Source organism: Aethalodelphis obliquidens, unplaced genomic scaffold (assembly GCF_003676395.1).
Source record: "Aethalodelphis obliquidens isolate GAN/ISIS:26980383/991018 unplaced genomic scaffold, ASM367639v1 scaffold21, whole genome shotgun sequence".
NCBI lineage: Eukaryota > Metazoa > Chordata > Mammalia > Artiodactyla > Delphinidae > Aethalodelphis > Aethalodelphis obliquidens.
In genome coordinates this window covers 25925104-25937517 of record NW_020837965.1, presented here as the reverse complement: position 1 = coordinate 25937517, position 12414 = coordinate 25925104, and the positions used below count along the sequence as shown (strand labels likewise).

Genomic DNA, 12414 nt, shown 5'->3' with positions numbered 1-12414 from the left:
AAAAAAAGAAAAAAGGCAAGTTCCTTTAACATACAGAGTCATCATAAATCAATCAGAAAGTAAAATGGGCAAAGGTCACAAACCGCACACAGAAAGAAAAAACCAAATTCTCTATAAATATATGAAAAGTTAAGTTCACTAGTTAAAAGGACAATTACTCTTAAAATAAGGACACTTTCAAAATCTACAGGGAAAACAGCCTTTGCAGAAGGCAATTTGGAAGTTTAAATCTAAATTTTGATCCAACTGTTCCACTTCTAGTAATTTACTGTACAGAAAAGTTAACCCAAGTGAACAGAGATTATATGTAGCAAGACGATGGTGCAGAATTTGTTGTAATAGAGAATATTAGAAACAAGAAAATGTGGTACATATATACAATGGAATATTACTCAGCCATAAAAAGGAACGAAATTGGGTCATTTGTAGTAACGTGGATGAACCTAGAGTCTGTCATACAGAGTGAAGTAAGTCAGAAAGAGAAAAACAAATATCGCACGTTAATGCATATATATGTAATCTAGAAAAATTGTACAAATGAACCTATTTGCAGGGCAGGAAAAGAGACAGAGACATAGTGAATGGACTTGTGGACACAGTGGGGGAAGGGGAGGGTGGGACGAATGAAGAGAGTAGCATAGACATATGCACACTACCATGTGTAAAACAGATAGCTAGTGGGAAGCTGCTGCCTAGCAAAGGGAGCTCAGCTCGGTGCTCTGTGATGACCTAGACGGGTGGGATGGGGGCGGTGCGGGTGGGGGGTGAGGGTGGGAGGGAGGCTCAAGAGGGAGGGGATATGAGGATATATGTATACGTATAGCTGATTCACTTTGTTCTACAGCAGAAACTAACACGACATTGTAAAGCAATTTTACTCCAATTAAAAAAATAATTAAAAAAAAATTTTTAAAAAGAAAATGTCTATCAATAGGGTCAAATCATGATTAAATCCACATAAACACTCTACACAATCATTATGAAGAAAAATAGCTGCTCATTTTTACATATAAATATATACAATCTAATAAATATACGTTGTTTCAGTATTTCTCCATACAGGAGATTTTAGAAGTTTATATGGAGGAAAATTTTAAAGTTTGCATGAGAAAAACCAGGAGAAATGGGAAAGGGAAGGAGGACCTAGAAATTATAAACAATAGAAGCACACGCAAAAAAACCCACAGATTTTACTAAAAAAAAACAAAAAAAAAGAAAGAAAACCTCTAAATATTTCAAAGGCAAGCAATCTGAGAACACATATTTGCAGCAGGTGACTAAGTGTTAACATCTCAAAATGATAAAGAAAACCATAAAAACCCTATTTAATGAGAAAAGGACATAAGGACAATTCACAAAAGAGTACGCAGAAAATGTTCCAACTCTGGAAGCTGGAAAAATTTTTATTAAACAAGGCAATCTTTTGAGTATTAATTAATATGCAATTAATTTCATCTATTTGTCTAGTGCAAGCAAGAGTATATATAGCAAAACAGACTGCAATATACTGCTGCTATGCACTAGTATGTGCCTTCTGGAAAGCAATCTGCAATATGTCTAAAGATCTTCAAAATGTTCATACATTTTGACCTAGTAATTTCGCTTTGGGGAATCCACAGAAATAATCCAAAATACAGGGAACCATTTTAAATACATGGAGATTCATCTCAAACTGCTTGTAAGAAAATAACAATTGTTTTTAAGCCCAAATATTGCCAACAATAAGCAGTGGTATTCTACTCCATGGACTGTTACCCAATTATTAAAAGTTTTGAAGGCCATGCACATAAAAACTGTTAACATCATAACAACACTAATAGTGAACTTACTTCTTGTCAGGCACTGTTCTAAGCACTTTATGTATATTAATTCATTTAATAATAGTGTTGGGAAAATACTAATGGCATAAAGCCGTGGTTCTTGGGGTTAGTTTTTTCTTTTGAGTCAGAAACCACTGAGAATTTCATGAGAGCTATCGATGCTGACATTTTCCGCAAAAAAAGCACATTTTGCACACAACTTCAGAGGGTTCCTAGGTCCCAGGTTAAAAACCCTGTATGGTCAGCATGTTTACAACAGTGTAAGAAACAAGCGTATGGAAGATGCGAGGCAATACAGCCAAATGGAACCACTTTTCCTAGGGATGTGGATCTATGAAAGTACAGACAGTGTCTAGCTGGGAAGGATCTTTGTGTAAGTAACCAAAATGGGGGTGGGGGCAGGTAGGTGGGGGGTGAGCCACGAGAATTTTTAAGGCAAGCAAACCTGAGCTCAAATCCAAGCTCTGACAATTACCAACTATGTAACTCTGGCAGGTCAGTCTTCATTCCTTCCTGTGTAAAAGGCCAGTGTTCTTCACAAGACTGCTATAAGCGTGCATATAAAAGGTGTTCTATAAATGATAATCCTCTCCCGAGGTGATTACTTAATGATTTGAAAAATTAACATCACCTATACCAAAGTCATCTTAAAAGTAAACAAACTAACATTTTCCCTGAATCTCAATATATATGAGCCTGTCAAACAAATACAAAGTTCACTAGTCATCCTAGTTACCAACATACCCTCCTCCCCTTCCTAGAAGCAGACAATAGACAAACAGCAACATATAAAGTTAGCCTTTATCCTTACTATAAACATAACTAGTGTTAGAGATGCTGCATCATTAAAAATGTAATACAAAACATGCTGTGGAAAAGATGTTATAAATATACAGAATATTTATGTGGTATATACTTCCTGAAACCAATGTTAGTGGGAACCCTCTGCCCCCAGTGGCAGAAAGCATAGTGCTTCACTTGACTACAGTCACATTAGCAACTTGTTTAGTGAAAAAGAGATCTCCCAACTATTCAAACCTGCAGACACCCACTTTGGAGAGGTTTGTTTTTTGTTTTTTTATACAGTAGTCAGGGTTAATAAAGAGGCTATCACACCACATTCAAGCCTAGAATTTTCACTGACCCTATCTCTCACCAGCTGGGGAAAGATACCAAAGGGCCTCAGGCAAGCATTCCATAGGAACTGCATCCTCTCCCCGCCACTGAGCTGCAGGAAAGACAAAATGGACCCTCATCGCACCTTCCTGAAGCACGATTACGTGGGCGCACAAACACGCAGGTGTGAGGCACTGGAGGCACTTCCCATCAAAACGGGATCTTAAAGGTCATGCCTCAGAAGTCTACCTTCTATTATATAGAAAAATAGGATTTTTAATTTTAGAATTTTGTTTTACAGTCAACTTTTCAAGACTTAATATTCAACTGAGAACAAATTCCATTTTGGATTGCAAACTAACATTCCTTCAAAGTATAGAGTAAAAAGGACTCTACCCCATAAAGATTTCTGGATCCCACCTGCCCCATTTCACATAGGAGCTGTGAAAGCTCTTATTATAGCTTTCCAGTTGTCCTGTGGCCACCTGTAACAACTTTCTACAAGATTAGAGAGAATTTTAGAGCTGGAAGAGACCTTCTGAGATCATCTGATTAACTACAGAATGGAGCTATATCTTACAAGAGGACTAGGTTCCAAGTTATCAGGTAACGTGAAAATGGCACACAGTCAAAATCAATCTTGAAAAATACCTCAGGAAAGCTCCCTTCTGGAGGCCAACAAACAAAATCATTTCAGGAAGCTCAAATCCTCCACTGCCAAAATAAGTAACTCCTGTACTCACTGAGCACCCAAATAAAGTTGCTGGGTTGTTATTTAAAAGTCATGGGCTTCCCTGGTGGCACAGTGGTTAAGAATCCGCCTGCCAACGCAGGGGACACGGGTTCGATCCCTGGTCTGGGAAGATTCCACATGCTGTGGAGCAACTAAGCCCGTGCACCACAACTACTGAGCCTGTGCTCTAGAACCCGCGAGCCACAACTACTGAGCCCGCATGCTGCAACTACTGAAGCCTGCGTGCCTAGAGCCTGTGCTCCACAACAAGGGAAGCCACTGCAATGAGAAGCCTACACACCACAGTGAAGAGTGGCCCCTGCTCGCCACAATAGAGAAATCCTGTGCGCTGCAACGAAGACCCAACACAGCCAAAAATAAATAAATTAAATAAATTTATACAAAAAAAAGTTTTAATTTTATTAAAATGTTTATTAAATGTTCAATTTAAAACATGAGGCCCATACTTAACATGGTCATAGCTTCACAATGAGAGAATCACAAGAAAAGATTCAAGGTAATACCTAGCTCTTGCTTCCTCCAGGGTACAAGTATGACTATGATGACCAATGTCCAAGTGGGTCCTAGACAGTTCCGGTTTATACCCACCAACCCAGCATAATTTTTAATAGGCCCCTGTTCACTTTCAAAAGTAGTTTGGACTAGTCTACTACCAACGGAGCTGCTCCACGCCTAGTTACCAGCACACCTCACAACACATCTGTGTAGTAAAACTCACAACACATCTGGGCTGGTGACTCATGTTAACCAAGGAAATGTGACAGGAGTGATAATATGCCAGTTCTGGGCCTACACTTTAGAAGGACTAGCAATTTCCGGGACTTCTCTGGCGGTCCAGTGGTTAAGACTCCACGCTCCCAATGCATTTTTTTTATAACGTTAAAAAAAAAAAAAAAAAAAGACTAGCAGTTTCCACTTCCTCCTTCTTGGAATGCTTGCCTAGGGGAGCCCTGAGCCACTACGTAAGAAATCTGACTATCCCAGTGGACACCTTGCCCACTGGAAAAAGGATAGGTCCTGAGACTACACAGAGAAGAAAATAGGTCCAGCTGTCCCAGCATCTCAGTGAGGCCACCAGATGACACCAACCCCCGCTACTCCCGGACAGCCACCACATGAGACACCCCAAGTAAGCCCAGCAGAACAGCTATCCAGCTTAGCAAGAACCATGAAATAAGAGTTGTTATCTAAGGCCATGAAGTTTGAGTGGTTTGTTACACTTTCCTCTGAGGCAGAAGGGGACTCCCATAATTCCTCATGGAATACTCCAGTGGTAGGTAGCGCTGATTTGATAACCTGAGCCAGAAAGGGCCAGCTCTTTCGTGATGGCAGTCACCATTACCCTTCTAATCTCCTGGACAAGGTATGGACCTCAGATCCAGGAACCTAACAGGTAGACTGACCCAAGGAGATCTGGGGAGGCTAAAGCTGAGAAAGGCTTGAGGCTCAGTTATTGCTGCGCTGGTATTAGAGAGGATTCCTGACTTTGAACGGTTGCTTTGTATGCTAAGCACCCTGAATATTTATCACCATTATGGCTGAAAGGCGACAAACAGCCTGCCCAAGGCTTCCAAGTTCCTGCATGCCACAAAACAAGATGACATCTCTATATCTAGAAGGCAGCATATAATGTACTAACAGTCAAGAATATAGGATCTAGATCAAGTTACCCCCAGTTGGGTTCTGCCACTCACCAACTGAGACCTCAGGCAAGCTGCTTAAGCTCTCTAAATCTCAGTTTCATCGTCTGTACAATGGGGGTGATACAATTTGTGCTGCAGGATTGTTTTAAGGATTAAATAAGATCATGTTTGTGAAGGGCTTCAAGAGTGCTGGTTCTTTTTTCTTTCTGATGTGGGCCATTTTTAAAGTCTTCACTGAACTCGTTAAAATATTGCTTCTGCTTTATGTTTTGGTTTTTTGACCCTGAGGCTTGTGGGCACACACACACGGAGCTAGAAAGAAAGGAGGTGAGAAAGCTGGTAATGTGCCTTCAGAATTACGTCAGCTCATCCATAGTTAACTATCGAAGACCTATCTAAGAAAAGACATATACAAAAGGCATCTATAAGCCAATAAAGGTATTCACTGCTGAGAACTCCAGGCTAGAAACCTGTATTTTGTAAACTTCCTGGGAAGAGTTTCTGTCCATGTTTTTAAACAAAAAGAAAGCTGTTACTGAGAGACAAATTTGTACCAGGCACTATCTCAGAAGCTGGGGGTATGAAAGGCAACAAGATTGAAAAGCCCTCACCTCACAAAGCTTACCTTCTAGTTGGAGGAGTCAGACAACAGACAAAATAAATAAATCACACAGATACAGATATAGACATAGACAGAGATGTATCTCCTATTGATTCTGTTTCTCTGGAGAACCCTGCCTAATCAGGCTTCAAAGAGGAGTAATCTACAGGGTCTCTAAACAGGTCAAATAAGGTGAGGACTGCAAAGTGACCACTGCATTTAGCAACATGGAAGTCACCAGTGATGTTATGAGCAATTTTAGAGGAGCGGGGCCTAAATGGAATGTGTTCAAGAAAGAATAAGGGAACAGGAAAGAAGAGAATACAGACAATTAATTATGAGAGGAATTTTTTAAAAAAACAAGGGAGAAATAACAGCATTTTATATGCTACTGAGAATGATACAATAGAGAAGAAAAATTTGATGATGCAAATAAAGGATGAATTACTGGAGTGATGTCTTTGAGCAGGTAGAAGGTGACGGGGTCGAATGCACATGAAAAGACGGTGGCCTCAGCCAGGAGCATAAACACAGAAGATGAGGCAGAGGGTCAGGCACAGAAGTGGGAAGGTGCCATATGCCAGTAGGAGCCTGTGGAAGTTTTCTTCCAATTGCTTCAGTTTTTTTCCCAGTGAAATAAAGGAAGGATGGGGAAGGAAGAATTCAAGGTTTAAAGTGAGATATTTAAATACTGTCCAGGAGAGTAACTGGAGTGAGAAAACAGAATATAACCAGTAACAGGCCTACTTGATTTTGGTGATCATGACTCTAAAGTGAGACTAGTCAGTAGGGTTTCTCCAGCCACATTTCAGCTATACTGACCAAAGCAAAAAATAAGCAAGAGGCTGGATTAAACAGGCCAGAACAGATGCAGTTCATGCGCCCCCTCCAAATCCACCCAGACTCGCCTGCTGCTCTACCTCCCAGCTAGAGCTGCCCCAGCAGGCCTAGCCAAAGCTCGCAAGCTTCACATGATCACAGAGCCCCAGCCCATGACCCGTGTGTCCTTTCCTAACACCGCCAGCTGTCCCTTCCTCCCCCCAGGGGTGAGGGTCGGGCTTTGGCGGGCTTTGTTTTGCCCACTGTGGCAGAAGCCACAGCAGCTCCAATGCCCAAATTCAGCTGCTTCTCCAGCAGGTACCTGGAGAGCCCAAGTAACAAACCCGAAAGCACGGAATAGTTAAGACCCTGTGGGGCAACTCTGACCATTAAGAGACAGGAAACAGGAAGGAGCCAACACATTTCTCAGCTGTCCTCCCCACACACCTGCCCCCTGGGAGTGTTCTGAGAGGTGCCATGATTCTCTGGAGGTTTCCAGCATTGCCTAGCAACCAGCTAAGGTTCTTGTGAAACTGTGGCCAGCTTGATAACATGCCACTCGCTTTGTATATGCTTTCTCTCCTTCTCTGCCTAACTTTCTTCTTTCCCCCCTCACTCTAACTTCACATAAAGTATTAGCAATATAAGCTTTGTCTTACGCTCTTTTCTGGAGAATCCAGGCTAAGACACAGGTGGGGGCTTAGCCAAGACTATAGATGAAACTAGAGGAAAACAAGGTAATAGGAGCAGAGGATGTATTATAACGACTGACTGTGGAACTCAAAGTGAACAAAAACATGAGAATGCTCAGGGGAAGAGGTGGTAGGATCAATGAGCTGAAGGTCACGATGGGGCTGAAGACGGCAGGAAACGGGATGGTGGAAGGTGCGAGCTAGAAAGTTCAGGAAGAAGCAGTCAGAGTGCTAAGTTTGAAATTAAGATGACAGGGGTGTTTCAGATAATGGTAATTCAAGGGAATGGGTATACAAGGTAGGGCAGAGAACAGGATACCTGGGAGAGAGGTCAAGGAACTAAGAAGCCAAGGTATTTAATGACCGGGGTCACTGTTGTTTAACTGTTGTCCAGTCATTCACAGTTGCTCTGGGATCAACTATCTTCAGGGATACTGAAATCATAAAAGACTACAGACACTGTACTGTACTAAGTGACAGAAAGGTAGAAGCTACTTCTGTTCTAGTAATAGACTAGTAACTCAGACCCCTCCCTGAGAACCTGAACAAAATATTTAAAACATCTGCTTGAAGGAATCAGACAACTGACAAGATAAGGCCAGAATGCACTGAAGCTTAGGAAGGGATGTCCAGCTACTGAGGTCACTCTTCCCCTCAAGGATGTTTGCCAATTTCATAGGGGACCATTAAGAGATGGAGTAATGTATCTGACAGGCTTCTGGAGTTAGGGCAAAGACACTGGACTCCACAAGTACCGCCACTGGGGAGAGGAGAAAAGGACAGCAGCTAGTCAATGCCCGTTTCTTGGTTGACACTCCAAAAGGCTATACCCTAGGAGTTAAGGATGAAACTGAAGTAAACAGACCCTCAAAGGGACTGCAGTTCAGCTTTGAATCATTTCAACTGGGTCATCTGAAATTGGACTAAGGTGATTCCAGAGTACAAGTGTAAATAAATCCTCTCTAGAAGAAGATATTATCCTGGGCCTCAAAAATTTTTTATAACCAATTTTGTAAATTGCAAGTTTGATATAAAACATGCGATAAAAAATGACCAGGCATATGAGGAAACAATACAACACGAACAAAAGACAGAAGAAATATAAAATGGAAACATCCACAAGCATTCCACATATTAAGAGTTACCAGATTTTAAAATAACTATACTTACAATGTTCCAGGAGATAAAAGACAAGACATACAATTTTAGTAGAGAACTAGGAACCATAAAAAAAGAACCAAATGAAAGCTCTAAAACTAAAAAAAGACTATACAAACTGAAACTAGGAACTCAATGGATGGATTTAAAAGCAGATAGAGAAAGACAACTTAGAATAAAATAAGTCAAATGAAGCCCAAAGATATTAAAACTTGAAAAACACAGACTAGAGGCTAAGAGACAGAGATACAGAACATACACGAAATTGAAGTTTCAAAAAGGAATGGAACAGATGCAATAACTGAACAGTGACTGAGAAGTTCCTAAAATTAATGAAAAGACAGCAAGCCACAGGTTCAAGAAGCCCTAAGAATCCTAAACAAACTTAAAAAAAAGAAAATTCATACCTAGGGACATCACAATAAAATAGTTGAAACAAAGACAAAGAGAAAAAAATTTTAAACCACCTGAAAAAAAAAAAACAGGCAGGTTACAATACTACTTTACTAAAAAAGAAAAGAAGACAATATATGTATATGTATAGCTGATTCACTTTGTTATAAAGCAGAAACCAACACACCATTGTAAAGCAATTATACTCCAATAAAGATATTAAAATACAAAACACAATGAAATACTTCTGAAGTGCTCAAAGAATATAACTGTGGCCTAGAATTCTATACCCAGTAAAACTAACCTTCAAGAATAAACCTGACGTATGGGCTTCCCTGGTGACGCAGTGGTCGAGAGTCCGCCTGCCGATGCAGGGGATAAGGGTTCGTGCCCCGGTCTGGGAAGATCCCACATGCCGTGGATCAGCTGGGCCCGTGAGCCGTGGCCGCTGAGCCTGTGCATCCGGAGCCTGTGCTCCACAACGGGAGAGGCCACAACAGTGAGAGGCCCGCGTACCGCAAAAAAAAAAAAAAAAAAAAGAATAAACCTGACATAAAAACATTTTCAGATAGATTTATCAATAGCAGGCTTACCCCAGAAGAAATATCACAGGATATTCTGCAAGCAGAAGAAAAATAAACCCAGATAGAAAATTATGAGGGGCACAAAGGAACGAAGGGCAACAAAAAGGGTAAACATGCAAATAAATCCTAATGAAATAATTGTGTGAGATAATTGTTTCTTATAGGAATTAAAACATGTAAGACAAAATATAAAACAACAAGGCACACAGGGAGCACAAAGGGTAACTGAAGGGTTCTATGCTCCTTGCACTGCCCTTTAAGAGGGTAAAAGCACCTAGTTTACATCAGGCTGATAAATCAAGATGTAAATTATAATCTCTAAAGGAGAAGATTCTGGGAAAATGGTGGAATAAGAAACACCCGAAATCTGTCTCCCCACCTAGACAACAACTGCATTGGCAGAATCTGTTGATGTAACTACTGAGTAACTCTGGGGTCTACTGAAGGCTTGCAACTTCCAGAAAAAGGGTTGGAACGTAAATTGCGTTAATTTCAACTTCAGCTTTTATACATGCACTCCTATGTTCACAGCAGCATATTCATAGTAGTCAAGACATGGAATCGACCTAAATGTCTATCGACAAATGAATGGATAAAAAAGATGTAGTATAGGGCTTCCCTGGTGGCGCAGTGGTTGAGAGTCCGCCTGCCGATGCAGGGGACACGGATTTGTGCCCTGGTCCAGGAGGATCCCACATGCCGTGGAGCGGCTGGGCCCGTGAGCCATGGCCGCTGAGCCTGCGCGTCCGGAGCCTGTGCTCCGAAACGGGAGAGGCAAAAAAAGAAAGGGCCCGGGTCCCCACAAAAAAAAAAAAAAAAAAAAGATGTAGTATATGTATGAGTGGAATATTACTCAGCCATAAAAAAGAATGGAATAATGTCATTTGCAGTAACACAGACAGACCTAGAGATTATCATACCAAGCAAAGTAAGTCAGAAAGAGAAAGATAAATACCATATGATATCACTTATATGTGGAATCTAAAATACAACACATATGTAGAACATATCTACAAACATAAACAGACTCACAGACCTAGAGAACAGACTTGTGGTTGCTGGGCGGGGCAGGGGGCGTTGGATGGAGTGGGAGGTTGGGATTAGCAGACGCAAACTATTATATACAGAATGGATAAACAATAAAGTCCTACTGTACAGCACAGAGAACTATACTGAATATCCTGTGATAAATCATAATGGAAAACAATATGGAAAAGAACATATATATATGTATAACTGAATCACTCTGCTGTACAGCAGAAACAATCAAACTTTGTGAAAGTCAAAGACAGAATCTTGAAAGCAAGAGAGAAATGACTCGTTGCATTCTAAGGATCCTCAATAAGATTATAAGCAGATTTCTCATCAGAAACTCTGGAGGCCAGAAGACAGTTAGTCAATATATTCAAAGTGCTAAAAGGAAAAAACCATCAACCAAAAAATCTTGTATCTGGCAAAACTGTTCTTTAAACAGCCTTAAAAAGGAAGGAAATTCTGACATATACTACAACATGGATGAATCTTGAGGACATTATGCCAAAGGAATTAAAAAAAAAAAAACAACTGTATGATTCCATTTATATGAGGTACTTAGAGCAGTCAAATTCAGAGAGACAGAAGGTAGGAGGGTGGGTGCCAGGGGCTGGGAGAGGAGGGAATGGAGCGTATTTAATGGGTATAGAGTTTCAATTTTACAAGATGAAAAGAGTTCTGGAGATGGAGGGCGGTGATGGTTGCACAACATCATGAATGTATTTAATACCCCGAACTGTGCACTTAAAAATGATTAAAGATGGTAAATTTTCTGTGTATTTTACCACAATAAAAAAAATTTGCAAACCAAAATAAAACCATTAAGAGAACAGTATTTTGAAAAAGAGCATATAACTACCAAGCTAAGGAGACAGGGTAGAATAATAATAAACACTAAATGCAAAAGAAGATCAAAGGAACAAGAAAGAAACAGAACAGGTGGGTCAAATAAATAGAAAGCTTTCAATCAGTAGATCTAACTACAAATATATGAGCAAATACTTAAAAGAAACTGTAAACGGTACTAAATGTCCTACATAAAAGCAAAAACTTCCTTTTAAGATTTGGATAAAAATGTGTACAGACATACCTAAAACATAAGAATAAAGAAAGACTGAAAGCACAAAGATGAAAAGTCACTACGCAAACACTAACAAAAAGAAACTGGCGTAACTATATTGATATGAGGTAAGAAGCATTACAAGAGATACAGAGTGACTCCGTAATAAGGGGTTCAATCCTCCACAGCGACCTTTGGAGAAGCTTCAAAAAGCAGTAGTGAGTGGTATAATCTGATGACATCATATTCACTGTGGGTGTTTTTATGGAAGAGAAAAAAATGGTACAGGAGTGGCAATACAGAACAAGGAAGACATCCCACTTCCAAGCACAGTGATATGAGGAATGTAGGGGAAAAGGCAAGTACCACGTGAGAGGGTTGCAGGGAAAATAGTGCCATCAGGAGACAACGAATTTGCAGTAAGAACAAGAACGTGAGGAACATTCACAAAAGAAATTGAGGATTAGGGGGATTCTGCTGGTGTACCCTGAGTTTCAGAAGGCTCCGTGTAAAAGTGTCAAGAGAAGGTCCGGGCTGCGAGATGCGATCAGAAAAAAAATGTACAGTGTCTTAGAGATTAAAGCCTATAGAACAAGGGGATGACCTAGGAATCCTGGCCTTCTTGGTGACTGATAACCAAGAAAAAAGAACATATGGGACTTCCCTGGTGGCCTAGTGGTTAGGATTCCAGGCTTTCACACCATGGCCCAGGTTCGATCCCTGGTCGGGGAACTGAGATCCC

General features: G+C 40.5%; 1 protein-coding gene across 2 annotated transcripts in view; it reads right to left on the bottom strand.

The window, feature by feature from the left end:
* Positions 1-12414, bottom strand: part of RCOR1 (REST corepressor 1) — a 119578-nt gene that overhangs the window by 82537 nt on the left and 24627 nt on the right. The window lies entirely within an intron of this gene.